The sequence below is a fragment of the Mchenga conophoros genome, linkage group LG23, assembly GCF_057382185.1.
Source record: "Mchenga conophoros isolate Kocher_MC1m ecotype Shallow Benthic linkage group LG23, M_conophoros_male_GT1.1, whole genome shotgun sequence".
Classification (NCBI taxonomy): Eukaryota; Metazoa; Chordata; class Actinopteri; order Cichliformes; family Cichlidae; genus Mchenga; species Mchenga conophoros.
The window spans coordinates 11,364,469-11,384,175 of record NC_140547.1 but is presented as its reverse complement, the minus strand read 5'-3'; the positions used below and the strand labels follow the sequence as shown (position 1 = coordinate 11,384,175).

The 19,707-nt window shown below is 45.0% G+C and overlaps 1 protein-coding gene across 1 annotated transcript in view; it reads left to right on the top strand.

Moving 5' to 3' along the window:
• The first annotated feature begins 7,442 nt into the window (after positions 1-7,442).
• Positions 7,443-19,707, top strand: part of sema6bb (sema domain, transmembrane domain (TM), and cytoplasmic domain, (semaphorin) 6Bb) — a 133,614-nt gene continuing 121,349 nt past the window's right edge. Inside the window, exon 1 of the mRNA XM_085264104.1 lies at positions 7,443-8,371. The gene's annotated coding sequence lies outside the window, so the exon portion shown is untranslated. The remainder of the gene's footprint in view (positions 8,372-19,707) is intronic.

Below are 19,707 nucleotides of genomic sequence, written 5' to 3'. Positions count from 1 at the left end.
CATTTAGCCATTTATTTTTAGCTCAAAATGACAACATTAACACGATAAAACAGGTCTCCTTCTTAAACAGAAGCCTGTCATGCTTAACTTTTGAGAATATAAGTAAATCTTTCTTTAAAAGAACTCTGTCCTGCTTAACTTAAAATAATAGAAAACAATAGAAAGAAAAACATTCTTGTAACAGTGCACATTTAGTGCATTTAGTACAATTGGCTTCAGTTGAGGTATTATTTCAGCTTTTCTAATGCTAATCAGCTGCTCCTGTTTGAAAACCCGCTTGTTCCCATGATTACGCATCATAACTCATCATCATTATTCATCTATGTATTACTTTTATGTATTAGTCATCTATTTGTTGTAATCATCTATTCTTGCAGTTGTTTATTACACAAAATAAATTATATTATCACACTTCTGGCCACATAGCGCTGATATTCACTGCACATGCCCATATTAACTTTTTCCAGCCAGGTGTTTTCCTTTTCCCATTCTTCCCTTTCTCTGAGGGGAACAAACATTGCTGCTCTAATGCTGGGCTTACACTGTGCAGTTTTAGGCCCATTTTGAGCCGATTTTTGAGTGATCGGACCGATTTTGGCCTTCATCGTGCATCGTGTAGTATACGTGGGGTAACGAGAAGTGATTAACACCTCACGACCAGCTCCCGATCATCAATCGCTCGTGAGGGTCTCACCACAGCCGCTCACACTGCTCGCGCGCAAACACGTAAACGTTGGTGTAAAAGATGGAGCAGCACGGCTGTGCAGCCTGTGATCTGGACACAAGCGATGGAGGCACAACTTGTAGAACTTTGGAAAGCTCATCCGAGCCTTTTCGATGTGGCATCACAAAATTATCACGACCACAACAACCGTGAAAATAGTTGGATTTACATTGCTGCTCAGTCACAGCTGCCCGATCAATGTTTTTCATTAGCAATTTAGCAAAGTTGATGGTGGTGGTGTGTCTGTGTGAGTGTAAGACGGAGAGAGAGAGCGCGACAGATTTTCTGTTATAACCTTCATTTTATGGAGGCACAGTGTGAGCACTCAGGTCGCATCAGAGCATCGGGCCGTATAGTGTGAGACCTGCATCGTGACCTACCAACTGCGAGTCAATCGTGCAGTTTGAGCAGGAGCTGAATAACGTGACTGAAAAAAATTGCACAGTGTCTGCCCAGCTTTAGGTTTACTGTCGTCCGAGACTTGCACCGCAGTGTCTGCGTTTGTTTCCCTGTTGGCCATGCTTCTTGTTGTGGTCATTTGTTGTCTTCCGGTATTTTCTCCGTAAGCGACCTTTCCTCGACCAATGAGATGAGTGGTAATCTGAATTGTCATACTCGTAAGTGTGCTGTCAGCTCATTGGTCACAAAGCAGGAGAGGGGCTGGGAATTATGTTTTCAAACAAAGCGTTAATTCCATTAAAAGTTATAGACTACTTTTGATTCTCACTGTATTACGGGACAAAGTGCGTCCCTTATTAGCTCAATACGGGACGTGTACTTTTGTTTCGAAATACGGGACGATTCCGTATTTTAAGGGACGGTTGGCAACCCTATTATTACCATACTTTGTTGATCAGAGTAGCTCGACCTCCTTTGCATGAAGCGCTTTTTTGCTTTCTTTATTTTCCAGTGATAGATATTAAAGCTGATAGGGCAACTTTTCTGTTCACTGCTGCAAAATCAACAGTAATTTTAGCTTAGCCTAGCATAAAGACAAGGTTAAACAACTAGCTGTCAGCTAGCTGTTTAACAGCTAGCTAGTCAGCTGTAAGAAAATCTGCCTTTAAGCCCATCATAATCTTACTTATTAACATAATATTATTAACCTGTGTAACAACTACAGCAACCTTTTGGTCACTTTCTGAATAGCCAGCTAGGGCTTTGGGGAGCTAGCCTTCTGGCCCTGATGAAGAAGTTTTGTAATCTGAGCTCACGAAAAGCTAATTATCATTTTAATGCTTTTGGCACAAATGAAGCAAAAGAAGCTGAAGCTAGCCAGCTGTCAGCTTCAGTTATACATTATCTATACAAACACTGCAGTGTATTTCCCAGGTGCAGTGATTTGGTGAATCCATAGACAATTAAAAAAGATGGATGAAGCTAGTGCCATGTCGCTTAGTGGTTTTGGACTGATCATGTTGCCCACTAGCATGTTAGTTTTTCCAAGCCAAAAGTCATCAGTTTAGTGGGTAGAGTGCTAAGTTATTGTCAGCTGATACTAGCACACCTGGTTACCACGTTCCAAACATATACTGCAAAGATTCATACTACAGTAACATCAGTTACATCAGCTAAATAGCACTAGGAGTGCTAAGAAGCAGACTAATGAGAGGCTGGAATCACAAAACAACACTGAGCAGGCCCGTATAAAGATGTGTCCTCCAAATAATAACGAGTGGTTTCATTTAGTCTGATGATATTAGACACCATCTTTACAATTATTGCTGTCTAGCTTGAGTTTTACATCATTGTTTTATCTGTTCTGAATATTACAAGAAGGTGGAGGCTGAAAATGAAAACTCACAGAGATCGTTAACTTCGAGCATTAACTTTTTCCAAGACTAACGGCCTTTAATCTTCTGAGTAAAATTGCCCAGCGAGGACAACTTAACTGGCTACAGATGTTTTATGACTGTTGTGCCTTCAGCTTAAAGAATATTGGAAAAGTGATTTGTGGGGAACCTCTAGCAGCCCTTAAAAAAAAAACATAATCTAAAAGATTTGTAGCCACAGTTGGAGAACATAGGAGGAACCAGGTCACTGCATACAACATGGAAAGCAGCAAACCAAAAGACAGCTGTATCTTACGACGACCAACAGGTAGTCTCAGTCAGGCTGCACAATTTCCTCACACTGTGTTTTATGACTTGCTTTTTGAATGCCCACGGCTGTCTCTCAGGGTCTCCCCTGTTTATTTTGGAGAGCTTATTTCACCCCAGAGCCCTGACAGCGGGTCAGCTGCCACAGCGGAGGTGGTGAGGAAACACGCAACGAGCCGGCTGACCCTGAAATATTTATGCTTCTTTAGTGTTGTGATTGTATGCGTTTTGACAGGGATGGCACATTACTGTGACCTCTTCCCAAACTAAAGGCCCGATGAGCTGCTGTCTGCTCTGACTCGGTTAGGTGAGGCAAAACGCAGGATTCCACAAAACATCGATATTCCCAGCTTTTCTTTTTTTTACCTCTGCGAAAGTAAAAGACACATCAGTATATTTCGGTATTGATCCCATTCTTTTTCTGTCATTTTTTGAGGCGTTTTCTTTATCCCTTTCCACAGAATTCTGCAATAATATTGTCTTCAAACCTCTTGGCAGCAAAAATGTACTTTTCTTCTCTCTTCTCTATAAACTTCTCATTTCCTCCACCTTATCACCGCCCTACTTCATCATTCAGGCTGACAGACTGATGGCTGCCTCTGCTGCCACGCTCATCTAGATTGCTCCCAACTAATTCACACCAAGATAATAAGTTTATTAACACTAGTCTATAAAACAGCATATTAAAAACAAATACAGAGATTATTAAAACTTATATATGATCATGTACCATTACAATTATTTTTATACTCAATGCAGAGCTGGCAAGTGGAATAATATATAATGAATAAAAATACGATTTAATATAAAGTGGTTGCTCATTTTGCATAGATTCATAAGCTGAGCAAACATCCTTCCATCATTTATGAAGAAGACTTGTTGTTGCTTTCAACAAACGCTTCTTGTTCTAAACCCTTTGCTTCTCTGTTTATATATCATGCTGAGAAAACGGAGCTCATTGCGTTGATGTTTTATATGATTTCATATGAATGTAGACGCAGTCTCACAGTGTGAATCATACTACCAAGGTCATTTTCTGCATTCTGTTCAGTGCAGCATTATAAAACGGAACAAAGGGAAAATAAAAATGAAGAAATCGGGGATATTCTATGTTTTCCATTTGTATTTGGTGATTTTAACTCCAGGTGTGAGTCGTCATTGTCACACAGATTCGATTTGTTGTTTTTCATATGCTAAGTAACCAGAAACACATGGCTGCACTTCCAGTTAACTTCTTAAACCTCAGCTATCACTCAAGCAGGTCAAATACTGCAGTTTTCGCTACAAGTCAAATCTAACTGGTTTGTTTGTCGCTTTAAATGATTCATAGTTTTTTCTTATTACTAATGAATTCCTCGGGATCTTGCACATGGAAGTGCAAAACCATAAAATTCACTGTCCAGACGTGATTCAGCGGAACAGTCTGAATGACTGCTCTAAGGTTACTGGGTCTGATCACATGAGCCCTGCATGTAATCTGTGCGTCTTTGTTCGCAACTGTGTGAACCGTGTGACTACTTTGGTAAGACAGAAAATGGTCACCCTGGAGAATGAGGCTTCTTTCTTTTGCATTCACATTTCTGCTGAAAAAGAACTTAGCAGTCAAAAGCTCTCCCTGTGAAGAGTTCATCTAACTCTGGCATCAGCATATCCCCTCTTAGCTGCTTCTAACGTGCACACAGAAACACCCAAGGGGGAGGACTGTGCTGCCCTTCCCCTTTTCCCCATGTTGAAAGATTAAAAAGTGCATTCCCCATCAAAGGCTGTATTTTTTCTCCTCCTCTTTTTTTTTTTTTTTTTGCAAAGCTTTCTGGCTTTCTCATGGTAGCTCTTCTTCTTTTTATCACGCTCAGGTCTACTGCCTTCCTGCTCTGACACACCAAGTGGGATGAAAGGAAGAGGATGAACAAAACGAATATTTATTTATTTATTTATTGTCGGCACACAAACTTTGACAGGAGATGAAACGGTATGAGTTCTTTTGTTGAACATGGCTCAAAGTTTCTGTGTCCTGAATCATTTCTATGCAAAGTAGCTGGAAACAGAATAATAGGGCTAATCTGGGGATTTAAAAACAACAACAACAACAAAAAAAAAAATAGGTTTTGGAGAGCTTTTTAATATTAGAGTAGTAGAACACCACTGCCAGCAGTAGTAAGAGGAAGTTTGTGAACGAGAGACATCATTAGATTTTCACGTTTCCCGTAGGTTAGGAGATGTTATGTTTGAAGGAGCCAGTGTTACCTATCCTTGAGCGACAAAGAAAGTATGTAGACCTAATGTTCGTGGTCTCCACAGTCTCCTGAAGAACAAGAGTGCTTTGAAAAAGGATGATCAAAATCTGATGAGACTTCTTTGTGATCATAATTCCATCAAGTTTAAGAAGATCACCAAGATCCCCGGGCCACGACAGAGCCACCTGCTGTGTGCTGTACCTCTGATGACGCTTCAATGAACAGTAGGTGGATCAGCTGAAGGTCCAGATGCGTCTCTCGGGTACTGTGTCAGGTCTTACAATTTAAAACTGGTTCTTTGCTAAGTTGTCTGTTTCGTGTAGACACGTATCAGAGTGCAGTGCATAATCTTTGAAAGACTTTAGAAAGCCTGGAGAACTATTGCTCAAGACAACTTTAAAAGATGACAAGAAAGTCTGACATCTTGGAAGCCAGATATAAAAAAAAAACCAGTTCAGTTTAATGTGGTCTGGGTTGTGCTGATACCAAGTAGCTTATGAAGGTTAATACAAGCAGTAGTTAGAACCAATGAATGTTATTCTGACATTTTATTGACTCGATGACTCTTCTTGTGTTAATATTTATTAAATCTGATTTTGCTGTATCTTCAGTATTTAAGTAAAAGCTGTCCAACTGTGATGTGGGTGGAGAATCAGGGTCACACACGTGCATATCCACACATGTACTGCATACACTCTGAGGAGTGTACACAAGGACACGGGCATTTTAAATCCTTGTGGAATGAAGGTTTTTCCTCTATTTGACTCTGTGAAGTCACTTGGCCACTCATCTCAGGTACTCAAATTGCTGCACTGACTGCATGTTGTTAGTTCAGGTCCTTATAGACACATGAGACATGCAGGCTTGCAGGAGATAGGATGGAAGAAAAAATTGGAGAGATTGAGGAGAACTCATCATTATTCCAGTGTTGGAAACCGTGTCTGCCTGAGTAATGATACCGCTGTCGAAGAGGTGTCCTCTGTTGTAACCGCAGTCAACCTGTACAAAGACATTCAGCAACTCTCTTGTGGAGAACACAAACAAGTTTCAAGTTTTAATTGCAGAAGCTACAAAGTCACAGACGGCACGGGATGATAAAGTAAGCAGGATAAATAATGTTAATAAGTATTACAGTGCTGGGGCAAGCAAATTCTGGCTGTGCAAATGAAGATAAGAAAAAACAAAAAACCAAACAAGCAAAGCAAAGTCCTACAATACTGTGAAAGTCACAGAACGCAAGTGGATTTAGAAAAGGGATAAATTCATGTTGCAGCAACATCTGCCACTAAAAAACTAGTATTGCTTACATAAAGTAACAGAGATGATGAAATCTTTATTACAGTTTATCTTAATCTGAATGGCTATTTGATTATCTCCCTCATAGGAGAGGCTCTGCTGTGTGATCAGCAGCTTGTATGAAGGCTGTCAGAGCACTTGCAGTAGATTTATTAAGATGCTAAAGAGAGTGAGCTACACACATGAGCCTTCGAGCCTGCGAAAGTCATTATTTCAGCAATTAATTATTCATGAATGAAAGCTTAAAAGTAGCTTTGGCTCCAAGCAATTTCACTGAAAGGTCCAGTAGGTTTAAACTCCTTTAACTTAACACAGCAACAGCACTGCCGGCTCTCACCGCTCCCTTTCAAAGTCCTGCTTGTTTATATCAGTGTCACTTGAACAAACACAACTGGTTACACATTCATTTCAAACACAAACCCCAAATTGTGCTGAGGAACAATTAGATTTGACTGGAGGCTTATTGAGATTTAATGAGACGGAATTATTCCTCTATTGTGTTAATTTAGGCTCAGTGAGAAGATGCAAATACAGAAAGAGCTTAAACTCAGCATGGAAACTGCTCAAAGTTGCTGAATGCTTTTCTGGAATTACAGTGAGCAGCACTTTTAGGAACTGTTATTAAAATTGTTTCCACTTGAAAAGGTTTTTTGTTTTTTTTAATAGAAAACAACTTTCTTTTCATAGGGGATGATTTCATTTTTGCATTTTAATGTCTTTCAGCTGTTTGTTTCGAGGTTTAAATGTGGTGAATTTCGCGCATGTTGGGAATAGATGACACTGGGACACTGTGTGATCAACATGCATCCTCGGGTAGGCTATTTGGATCCGCTTTATTGCTCCCTGGAAGCCTATTTCAGGTACTTTCCACACTGCTCCACAGAGAGGAGAGCAATAAATGCTCATCTTTATCAGGAAACGGCTTTGAATCGGCCTCGTTGTTTCATCTTAACGTCAGCACAGTAAGCGGAACCGTGAGGAACTTCTCCAAACCTTCTGTTGTTTGTGTTTCAGAATAAAGGTCTCTTGGAGTAAAGAACGGCGGGCTCTGTCAGGTGCGTGCCTCAGGTTGAGTTTGAACTCGTGCCTAGCGCCACTAATCAGTCATCACTTTGCCACCGTGAAACTGAGTTAACACTGAGCTGACTGTAGGAGCGCGCATGCCCCAAACAGCTGCCTGACTTTGATGTTCGGAGGCTTTGGGCTTGCCTCACCGTTTAAGCCCAATTAGTCATTAATCAATTCCATTCCACTCGCTGCATGATTCTGCTTCAGGTTTTGGCTCTAACAGGCTCAGTGCCGGAGATGCTGTAGCTCACACTGCCGCTAGAAGAAACGCCGAGGTCTTCCGACTCCACCGGAGCTCCAGAGTGCCGCTCACGGAGCGGAACTGTTCGCGATCAGCGGATGAATGGGACTTTGCGCTGGACCCCGAGCCCGGCTTTGCGCGAAGGTGTGGCGCACAGGCGGTGAGGAAAAGTCCTTTCTTTCTCTGAGAGGCGCGGAGGAGAGCGCACTGCTGTGAGGACGCGAGGCTGAGAGCGGCAGATGTCAGTCCCAAACGCCGCAGCTGCTGTGCCACTGTGCCGGACGCCCGTTGTCGCTTTCTCCTGTTCGCCACCCACTGCTCCCAGCGCGTCCACGTCCCTCGGGGGGAGATTTCGGACGGCTGTGAGGGAGTGCTGCTGCAGACACTAACGGGGAATGCCATGTGTCGCCGCGCGACATAGGAGCTCTTTGTGGGCTGTTCTGCACCGTGGACAGGTGGTGCCCCGTGTGTGTGTGTCCGTGTGTGCGCTCACACTAGCAGGGGGTTCGGACAGTTGTCTGGGGGATGTCAGGCCAGCGTACGAGATCAGCGTTTGCCAGAGACAGGTGCGGCAGGGAGGAGTAGTTTCCAAAGCCCTCCACCGGATCTGGTAACGCAGTAACGAGCTCGCTCTCGGATATTTTGTACCCAGTGAGGAGACACAACGGACTCGCGCTGCTTTCACTCTTCTTGTCCCTGATAGTGAGAGGTAAGTGGACCGAGCTGTCCGGTGTGGAGGTGAGGTGTGGTGCGCTTTTTGTGGCGCTTTGACGCCAAAAAGCGCTTTTCGGGGAAAAATGATTATAGGAAGAAATGTACTCATCAGAACCGAGCCGACCCACAGGACCGGGCTAACCTGGTCTCTGTGCATCAGCGCTACAGTCGCTCTCACTGTACAAATATCATACTGCGTAGCTTGCAGCTACGCACAAAACAGGCGGATTTCTGCTGCCCGCAGCCCGAAGGCGCTTCACCTTCCATCCATCGGTATGGATTTTCATCCTTAAGGTTTGACTAATTGCATCGTGATGAGGTGTCAGTGCAGCTCAGTCAAACAGGTTCTCCCGGAGGGTTCATTGTGAATTCTTGATTTATCCTCTTTGACTCTGGCGTAAGGCTCAATTACAAAACATCATTTCCAAACCCAGAGTTGCAGAACAGTGGACGCACAGTGAACCCGATTGGTCAGACGGCCCCTCTCTGTGAACTGGTTTGTTTGTGCAGTGAGTGGGATTTGTGTGATTGCATGTTATCTGCTGCTGGTCTGTTCTGAAGTCCTACCCGCTGGGCCCCTAATGTCCACCACTCCTGCCTTCAAGCTCTGTCATCTCTCTCCCCCCCCCCCTCCCTCTGCAGTAGCTGCTGTCTTTACAGTACATTGGGCTAGTTGGCTGGATAGTATCAGAATCACATTTTTGCTTTTGTGCAAGGACCACTACTTCTCAGTAGCTGGCTCCTGGTATCTTGAAGTTCTCCCATTTGGGGGCAGTGTTTTTGTTGCGGTCCCTGTTTCAAATTCAAATTGCTTTTCAGCTTCCTTTTGTCCAAAGCTGAGGTTTGTGGACTGGAAAGTGCAGTCCCCAAGGGTCGAGGCATTCCTATAATAAGCACTGGTGTAAGTGAGGGGAGAGAAGAATAAGAGAGACATCTTGAAAGAGTGAGACAGTGCCCCCGGACCAGTGTGAGGGTAGGCACAGCTAAGAGAATACCAGCACCTCCACTAACCTTTCTGTCGCTACCTTGTCAATCAGCCTTCGAGGACAAGAGCCTCTTTAATTCCTCTTCCTCGAGTCCGGGCTGTCACCCACTCTGACAGCCAGGGCTCGGGGTTGCTGCCGCAGGATCCACACAGTTCCTCTGTCCCTGCTGCTCACATCCTGCTGCACCAGTCTGTTTCAGACCTTTCTTAAGGGATATACAAGTTTGTGGCGAAAAGGACGCAGAGATGATCGTGAACTGGAAACCTTCTAATGTGTCGAGGCATCTTTGACGTGACAGAGTGGGAGCTGTCCTCTTTTTCTCAAGTGCTGACATCCCTTTTAAGGCCCATCACACAATCAGTAATTACAAGACAAATGCTATCACAGGAAATTAATAAACAGGCGGCAGAGGAAATACCGCTGTGATAGGATCTGTAATGGATACAGGTTTTATTTGTTTGGAAGCCATGGACCAAACACCCTGTGAGAGTTTAGGAGAGAAGCATTGTGACGTGTTTATGGAAAAACTGATCAAAATTTAGGTTGTTAACAAGATTGAGGAATGAAAATTATTAAGAGACAGACATTAGAGCTTCCGACAGATAAGGCTAATATAACCGTAAGCATTACTGAAAAAGAAATTAGATTGAACTCGTTAACAGCTTCACAAAAGTGACTTTTGATGGGATTCATAATGAGCTACCTGAGCAAAGCTGAATCCGAGGAGTTTGTGCATGCAGTGAAGGGGGGATAAATGCTTCCTCACTCAGTATATAAATAACTAGACAGTAGGAAGCATTGCTCCTTCCAAGAGAAATGACTCAGTGGGGGACAAGATAGCACAAAAAATTATAAAAGGCAAACATAAGGAAAGCGATTGATGAAATGGTGTGCCTGATGTTGGAGCTGATGTCCTGAGCACTAAAAGTGATTAGTGGAAAAACCCCAACAGAAGAAAAAGTAATAGATTCGAGTTAGATCCAAACGTAGGAGCAGGATTTTTTTTTTTTTTTGTCAATGGAGAACTCAGATAACAAGGCTAAATGAAACGAGGCAGGGGGTTAGACTGTTCCAAGGTCCCAGTGCTGATGTCAGTTTTTGGCGGCGTTTTCTCCTCGAAGCTTAACAAACCGCTCACTGGAGCTTGGCTAATCCTTGGCTAGCAGTGCCCAGTGATTTATTATAAAGTTAGCTAATTTAGGGAGATCTGCAATATCCCACCATGCACGCATGCCCTCGACAGATCCACCGCGGCCTGGAGTCGGAATCGCAATTTAGTTATGGGAATTGTTTGTGTGTGTGCAGGTCAAAGAGGGAGGCAGAATGAGAGTTTGTCTATGTCTGTCAAAGAGAACCACAAGGACCAGTGTTCTTCATATTGTGTCTGCCTTCCTGTGTATGGACTTTGTGAGGGCATGTGTGTGAGTCAGTGTGTCTGAGCCCTATACAAGTGTGATTCAGCACTGTCCAGCCTGGCTTGAATGGGTGCCCTGTTTGTGCCTCATTTCTGACACCAACAGCCGCTCTGCACCCCTTGCTTCGGGGCAAGTGTTGCACCCTGTGTGCTAAAATAACAGGTGCCTTTATGCAGTGACTTAATCCCTCTTCTGCACCTTCCTCCAGCACCCCGCCGGGGGGGTTACGTCACCTGTGAGACTGGGTCTGCTCCAGCATAGAAATCAAAAACATAGATTAGTCAGACAAAGCGTTGTTTTCCAGATTGGCTGAGGAAAATGTTACGGCATTAAGTCTTACCTCATCAAGGTTTTATTTTTACATTCATTCCATCTGACTGCAGAAAGAAATTTGTAGAAACCTGAAATCTGTGATTAGAAACTAGGATTTGAAAAGCCTTCTTAGACCTCCTTACTGCCAGGGTTTCTTCTTGTTCTTCTGCATCTATTATCTGTTCTTTAAAGGGCACAGATGATTATCCGTGTGCACCATCACGATGAGGGCTACCTGTTTAAAAAACAACAACAACACCAAGCCATTTTTCTCGAATGATATTGATAACCAGTTCCAGGCATTGCCCTCTCCCAGATAGTAAAGACCTGCAGTGATACTGGGAATACTCCAGTTGGTTAGACAGTGGTGCTGTTTTCTGATGTCAGGTTTCATAAACTGAATAAATAATCCAGATCGTGTCATCAGGTTTGTTTGGGCTGTCATACATCTTCTTGGGTTTTTGCCAGCCTAGCAGAACTATTCGAAGCATCCTTCGAGGGAGCAAAGCTCTCACCACCTACATCAATCTAGTGTGAGCCTGACAGATGAAATAAGACGAAATACTATTGAGCTGCACGGTCCGGGGGGCTCATGCTAAACCCGGCACCCAGGTCTCTTTTTCTTCTTCCTTTCTCTTCAGAGTACCCCCCCCCCCCCCCCCCCCCCATTACCTCTCGTCACCCCCCTCCTCCCCCTCTCGCTCTTAAGTCTCCTTTGGACCTTGATGTCAAGGCCTCTCAGGCAGTGTGGTCTCCGTCTGCAGGCTGTCAGGGCAGGGACACTGCCCACTGGGACCCTGAATGGGACAAATTGACCGTAACAATGTTCCCACTTAGCATGTGGAGCTGGAGAAAGAGAAGGTGAAAAGAAGGGACTGATGATTGAGGGGCAGGCCAGCAACCGGGGAGGGAGAAAGTGGGGGTGCAGGCAGGAGGTGTATGAATTGAAAACTTATATTTAATCATGCTGCTCGTATTTTGAAAATCCTGTCATCTCAAATTCTCCCTCCTGCACACACACACACACACACACACACACACACACACACATTGCTTTGCTTGTTGTTATTTGCCCAAGGCTACTGCTGGAGTTGCCATAGCAGCAGGATAAACACATCTGCTTGTGACCCTGCGCGCGCGCTTCTCAATGTCACACACACACACACACACACACACACACACACACACACCTCATTCTCAGTGCCCAGCTGCCTTTCATGGGTTGGGGGTTTGTCAAGGCTGGCAGTTTGATCTGCACTAAGGTGTTACCACTGCCTCACAAAGGGTCAAAGATCATCCAGCCCCCCCATTAAAATGCAATAAGACCCACAGCCCAATGGGACCACCACTGCCATTTAATCACACACCGCTGCTCCCTCATCATCTGCTCTCTCCCTTTTATCTTTTAATCACTTGTTTTTCCAGCCCCGTCTTCCTTTCGCTCTCATCTCCCCGTCTTCACGTCTCTTATGCATCCAGTGCAAATAAGCCGAGGCAGCCAGAGTAGATGAGTGTTCAAAGAAGTGAAGCTCGATAGAGTCAATAATAAGTGGTTTTTCAGTGTTCTTTGAAAAGTCTGCCTCGTATAGCCGCTCTCATCTGCAGCCGCGAGCCAGTTTCTCCTCAGAATTTGTAAAGTCTTAATTTCAGGATTTTTCCCGTGCCCTTTAGCTGTGACAGAATGTCCCCGAGAAGAAGTCGGAGTGGGATCGTGTTGTGTAAGCCTGAGGTTGTGCAGTATGGCAGCAACAAAGAATGCAGCAGCTATCACTACAGGCCAAGTGGCTGCTGAATGAAGATGCTTCCCATTGCAAAGCTGCCATCCCATACAGGCTTATTGTATCTCCAAAGGGGGTGTGTGTGTGTGTGTGTGTGTGTGTGTGTGTGTGTGTGTGTGTGTGTGTGTGTTTTCCTGTTTGTGAATAAGGTACGAGCAGCAGATTCTTTCATTATCTGCAACAGTGAGAAAGAGACACTGTCACATGTAAATTGTAAACAGAACCAGGAGCGATCCAGGACTGAAAGATGAGGCAGACAGACGCGATGAAGATGGACACCGGTGTTTGCTTCCCCGATGCAAATAAACAATTTGTGTGTGTGTGTGTGTGAGCTCAGTGTTTTCCACAGCCTTTTTGCATTCATATATTTTGGGGGACATCTAATTGACATAATGCTTTCCCTAGCCCCTTACCCTAACCATGCAAAATGAAACCCTAAACCTAACCATAACCCAATTGTAATCCTGTCACTAAAACCACACTTTGAGTCTCAAAAATGCCTTCAAACTTGTGGGGACCATGATTTTGGTTTCCATAAGTATAGTAAACGTCCAATTTTTGGTCCCCACAAAGACATGAATACACACTCTTTGGGTTACTCTCACACTCCTGACGTCTCTGTGTCAACAGAGCCTCCTTTTTTTTAGCAAGAGAAGAAACTGAGGGTCTCTGGTCCCAAATACAACACGACCAGCCGACTGAGACTCCCACTCAGAAACGAGCCTCCACAGGCCCAAAGCAAAGAGCACCACATTCAGTGCCAGCAGCAATGCCGCAATTATATTATTTTTCTTCTCTGATGTGATAAAAATAGCAACACTCATTTCTATAATAGCATTCACAGACACATGTTGTACACCTCCTTGGCTAGATCTCCCTTGTTAGGTTGCTATGATAACGAAGAGCATAACTAATAAGGCACAGTTTAACAACTGTGCGGTTGCAGACACGGTGAAGAGGATGCCGGTCACACACATCCTGAATCATTTCCCGCATCGGCACAGCGTGAATCTGAAAAAAGCGTGCCCTGCGGGCCGGGCTGGTATTATCCCGCTGCTGTTTTATGGCTGATTCATTTCTTTGGGGAACTTCCAGCCCAAATGACTTTATCTGGTTGTTTTATGGCTGCGGAGGAAGAGCAAAAATAAAATCAGTGTTCTCACGTCGGCATTGTCTGAGTCTGCTGCTGACAGAGTTGTTTACGGCTGTTGTTGCTGCAGCTTTTTTGTTTTGTTTTGGGTTTTTTTGCTCGTGTTGCTCCGGTCTCTCCAGCATCGCGGTTTTAAGTTTCTGACTGTACTCTTTAAAAAAACAAAAAAGTTAATGTCTCGTTGTGCTGCCAAGCTGCCACTTGTTTTGTGCTTTGAGGTAATTAACAGCTTAATGTGCTCGGTGACCTGAGGGAATCAGTCATGCTGAAAAAACAAAAAGAAAACGATGGCTCGCTGGCACCGGGCGGAGGGCAGTTGGCGAGGTGGAGGGGACGGAGCAGAGACTGTGACCTGCTGTCTCTCCTCGCTCAGTAATGGTGAAATGAAGAGAGAGTGGGGAGTGAGTGAGGCAGGGCAGGGTATGGTTTATGGATGGAGCTGCACTGCAAGGTATGTGGGGAAGCTGGGGAGGTGGAAAACAGTTGAAGGGTCTTGAGAGGAGGCTTGTTCAGCCTGTGTTGCTCTTGGAAAGTGGAGGCAAAGTGGGTCCTTCAACATACTTGCCTAAATTAATGGCTCAGAAGCACCAATTAATGTACAGCCTTGCTGTGGGTCTCTGCTGTGCTGAATCAAAGAGGTCTTGCTGTGCGGTGCGTCTGCTCGTCTCCCAACCGTCATGCATGTGTGCACGCGCTCACAAACACCCCCACGCACTGGAGATTTTGGCCAAGGAAGTTGATCCAATGAGGGAGAGATGAGATGAAAGCTTCACACAGAGCTAACAAAGCTGAATGTCAAGGTTAAAGAACAAAAAGGATGATGATTTGGGGCTTTGTTAATAAGTGCTGAAAAGATCAAGGCAAGGTCGAGTTGGATGTCTCGGATGAGAAGAGCTGAAATAAGGAGTGGAGGCGGGATGAGGACAGAAATCGCAGAATCAGACTGGGACCCATCTGGAGGCAACAGGTCTGATGACAGCAGGCGGGTCCTCGATCCAAGCATCCCAGCCGTGTGAGACAGCCAGGACGAGAGCCAGGGTCTCCCCTCGTCCAAGACCCCCGGAGACTCGGCCCGTCCACCGGCAATCTGTCCCCTGGTACTTAACCACTTGAGCGTGACAGAGAGGCATGTTTGTTATGATGGGTTATGGATTACAATTGTTCCAGCTGAAAGTGGATGGTTGATTACACGGTATTAGCCACCGCTGTCAGAGATGAGTGGATTCTGTGGGGATGGTAGACGGTCTGTATACCGAGGAGTTATGTGGAAAATGATTTATGGATTTAAGCTTTTTCACAGCAAATCTGTTAATGCAGTAGTCCTGGTCGGAATTCATTAACATTCATTTCGCTTGATATGAGAAGCAGTGACAATAGCAGTAACAAACCAATAAGCCACAAAAGCAAAATAATTGATATCCTACACACATAACACCTCCTTCTAAAGCCTGCGTGCTACAATGGAGCTGATGATTGGCAACGGCTCTATGCCGGGTTTCTCTGCAGTTGCTGTGCATTCAGAATACCATAGCTAGCGTGCACACAGTAGCTAGTGGGTCATTTGTATTTGCATGTAAATGTTTTTCACCCCTTGGCTTTGCTGGTGAGGCAATCAGAATGGGGCTCTGTCTGCATCACTTAGAGGGAGGCTGCAGTGACTGACTGTGACATTCAGAGCTCAGGCCAGGCTTCAGCATTTACTTTCATTTGCTTGTTCACTCAAACGTTCGTTTCTGTGGGAAGGCAAGGGCAGAAGACGAGAAGGGGTGGCTTTTAAAAACAATGTTGATGCAATATCCAGTCAGTAGATCCTTTAGTCCATGATCATGTTCTCATTATTCATAGCTTGATTTTTCTCTAAACCTCCAAATTGGACCGTGTCATCCTGAATCCTCCTACCTCATCATCACACTCAGGGGGGGCCTGAGCTTGGACCCTTTCTTTGTCCCGTATGGCGCCACCGAGATATACACTCGCAAGATTTCTGTCTCGGTAGGACCAACGTGACACACAACCACACACGCACACAAGCACGCACACCTCCTACATGCCGACGATGGGTACATGTGCGAATGCATGTCCGCACTACGGAGGAGTGTTTGTGCTCGACTCACGCAGCACGTCTCGGGACTTGGCAGTCCGTCAGGCATCTCTCAGCCTCTGTCATTAAATGATGCACGGCCCTGTAGGTCCTTTAGGTTTGGCTACCTTGGATTCTCGGGTTGCCGAGCGAGGCTCGCAGGCAGAAGAGACACCGACAGACGAGAACAGCGAGGAAGGAACGGATGTGTGGGTGAATGAGTTTGAGCAGGAAAGAAATGAATGGGTGAATAAATGAGTTCCCCCGCTGCTACTCATTTGTGTATTTATGCCACAAACGTGTCCAATAAACACAGTATTTAAACATGTCTGTTACGATGACCGCAACGTTCCCCGGTTCAGTTTGTTCGCTCTGCTGTATCGATTTTGCGTCTTTGTCTGAGAATGCGAGTCTGTCTCTGAAAGCCTGGAAAATGTTGCTCTATATAGACACAGAATAAACAAAGAAAACATTTACATAGTTTTCCAGTTTATGCTCATGTGTGTTTGATGTCACACTTCAAACATTTCTCTAATCCTACTGTTTGATATTTGAGCCCACATTTGTTTCTGTCTCTTCCTTTTACAATTACGTGATGTTAGTGTGGCAGAAAACATTGCATTTTTGCTGCCGTTATGTGCTCTTTCCTTATAAATGCAGTCGCAGTACTTCTTCACTAAAGCTGAAATGTTGAAGTGTTGGTTCTAATTCGATAACGTGGCCGCTGTCTTCTTGTTTAAGGCTCTGGGTGTATTGATTCTGACAAAGCTCCACTTCAGTAACTCCTAAAACAACTGCTCTTTTTGACCTCGCCTTACCTGGCAACATCATCACTATGGTGCCTTGACATCCTGTTGTGTGCATCAACACGCAGCCTACTTGTTACCTGCTGTGGCTTCTCTAACCTTTTCAACAATTATCTGCTTGCTTCTTATAAATAGCCTCGCTTGTTCTGTTTCATTTCAAAACCAGCCACGCTCTCATCTGGCTTTCTGCAGCAGCAGCACAAAGAAACTTGATACCAGAGTTTAAACCGAAGCAATAAACAAGACAGAAAATGCCCGAGCTCCAGCTCTGCAGGCTTGAGATATGTCATGTAGCATGCAACATTAAGGGCGTTGCAACAGAGGAAAAGCTTCCACGTTGTTGGTGTAACAGCAAGAAAAACAGAGCAAAATGATCCGAATCATTATAAAACAGGCAGCCAGTGAGTTCCCTCCCGGATCCACCTCCTGCCTCCTCAGCATTCCTTTCATGTGTAACGCGATTTTTCTTTCTCTTCAATTTTTCTGTTATTGATGAGTCTCAGTGAGTGTGTCTTTAATTGCTCAAGCCCGAGGGTGCGAGCCGAGTGCTTAGTTACAGAAACACTGGTGAGCGCTGCTCCTGCCAAATGTTAAAGATGGCACTTATCCTTGAGTGAGGTTTTAGTTTTTATCGCTTGCCTGCCGGACAGCACCGTTTTGAGCATTTAGTCTTTATTTTTATTTACTCTCTTTTTCTCTGGGCTTGGCTCGTGCCGCTCCACCTGGCACCGGGATCCTCTCTGCGGCCACAAAAGTGCTGTGGCTTTGAAGCTCTGCAGGGCTGAGGCCGTAATGGGAGGACGGCTCCAGGCTATAATGCCCGGATAGCTCCGGGGCTCCAGTGTTTGCTCCCTGGTTCGGATTTCTGTCCCCTTTCATGACACAAGGCTTTAAAGACATGTGGACCAATTATGGTCTGGCTTGTTATCTACTTTTCCTCATCACCTCCAAACTTGGTTTGATTCAGCTCTGACATCAAAGGTGAAGTTGACAGATGCAGCAATATGGATCGTAACAGCATAAAATGATGCCAGAGTGGTAAGTACATGACAGCGTTGTTGTTATTGTCACTCTCTGGAGCTTTATTCAAGGCAGAAATAACAACTGCTTGACACTCGGTATTTATGGCTGTCTTTTCTTTTAATTGGGTGCATTATGTTCATTTCCTTTGCAGCTTTTCAAATCTAATCAGAAGGCTAATTTACTGTCTTCCGGGCTTTAGCCAGCTGTCTCCCAGCATAGACAGTTTCCCCCTTCTTCCATCTTTTCCTCTTCTGTGTGTGTCTCCATTGTTCCTTCGGCTCATTTTTGCAGTCAAAGTGAGCGTGAGTGTGTGAGAGTAGGTGGGTAGGTTAATATGATAGGGTCCCCTGCTTTGTCTGGCAATAACACAACAAGGCAAGTAAAAATGTGAAGAGAATTAGTCGTCTGACAGGTCTGAGTCGCCACACAGCTGAGAAGAGCAAGCCACTGTGAGCGCCTTAATGAATGTAATAACACTCCTCTGCTATAACGGCTCTCTATGTGGAGCGCACACACACACACACACACACACACACACACACACACACACACACACACACACACACACACACACACACACACACACACACACACACACTCTCTTTAGGCACCTGGCCTCTTATTCATACATTAGTACGTAAACAAAATTCCCAAAAAGCAAATCGAGGAAGCCGATTACGTTCTCCGCTCTCACGTCTGCCTGTGTTTTATGATCCGTCACAGCTCAGCGTTTTCTTGCTATTGTCAAGTTCGCTCCCCGCTGCTGATAAGGAGTAATTGCAAGTGCAGCAGTTGACTTGCTTCTTCCTTGAGAGTTACCATCCAGGATGAAGCAGGCTTTGAGACACTTTTTGTCTACATCGGTATCTTTGTCGAGAGGTGGGGAGATTTCGTTTGCATCTGATAATCCCTTTTCACTCCTGAAATTAGTTTCTCTCTCTTGAGGGGAGCACGCAGAAGCAAAATTACAAATTAGCGAGGATTACAAATGTAAAAGTGTGAATCAGAGCAGATAGGGAAATGAGTTGGGTGTGTGTGTATGTGTGTTTCTCTGCGTGTATTTGTGCAAGTGGTTTCTCTGGCAACAGTCAAGGACTCTAGCTGGGATACTCACCTGATTAAAAATGAATAGATCCCTGGATGGTGGAATCAGGAGGAGGGGAGGGGGGAATGTGGAGTGGCAGCCGGAGGACTCTTTAGTCATCTCACACACACACACACACACACACACACACACACACACACACAAGGTTGGCTCAGTGGCTCATTAATACACCTTAGCACCACCGGCTCCAGCAGGCAGCTAGCCAACTTCTGAAAAAAGCGTTGAGACGCTGCCACCGAAGGCCGCCCTTTGCTGGGTGGAGGGATAGACCGAGGCCACTGGCAGGTTTCAGGTATCACTCATTAGTACCCAGGCAGAAACTAATGAAGAGCCTGGAGAGACACAATGACACAGACAGAGAGAGAACGAGACACAGTTCCTGAAACGTCAACATGAGCGCGAGCACTCGTGCGCTCGCCGACACAACCGTTTTCACCGAGGAGTCGATATTCGGTTAGACTCGAAGGTTAAGGAGTGCCCGTGCAAGTGAACACGGTGATAAATCTCAAAGCAGAACACAGAGTCGTCGCTGTATTTTGGTGAACTAGTTCTCTTTCATCACCAAGTGCCAGGGGACGCAGACACACAGGGGAGGCTAGTAATAGAAATAACCTCAATCTTTGCTCGTAAACACATCTCGTGTTTTTAGGCGTGTCCCAGACCTCCGTCCACCTCC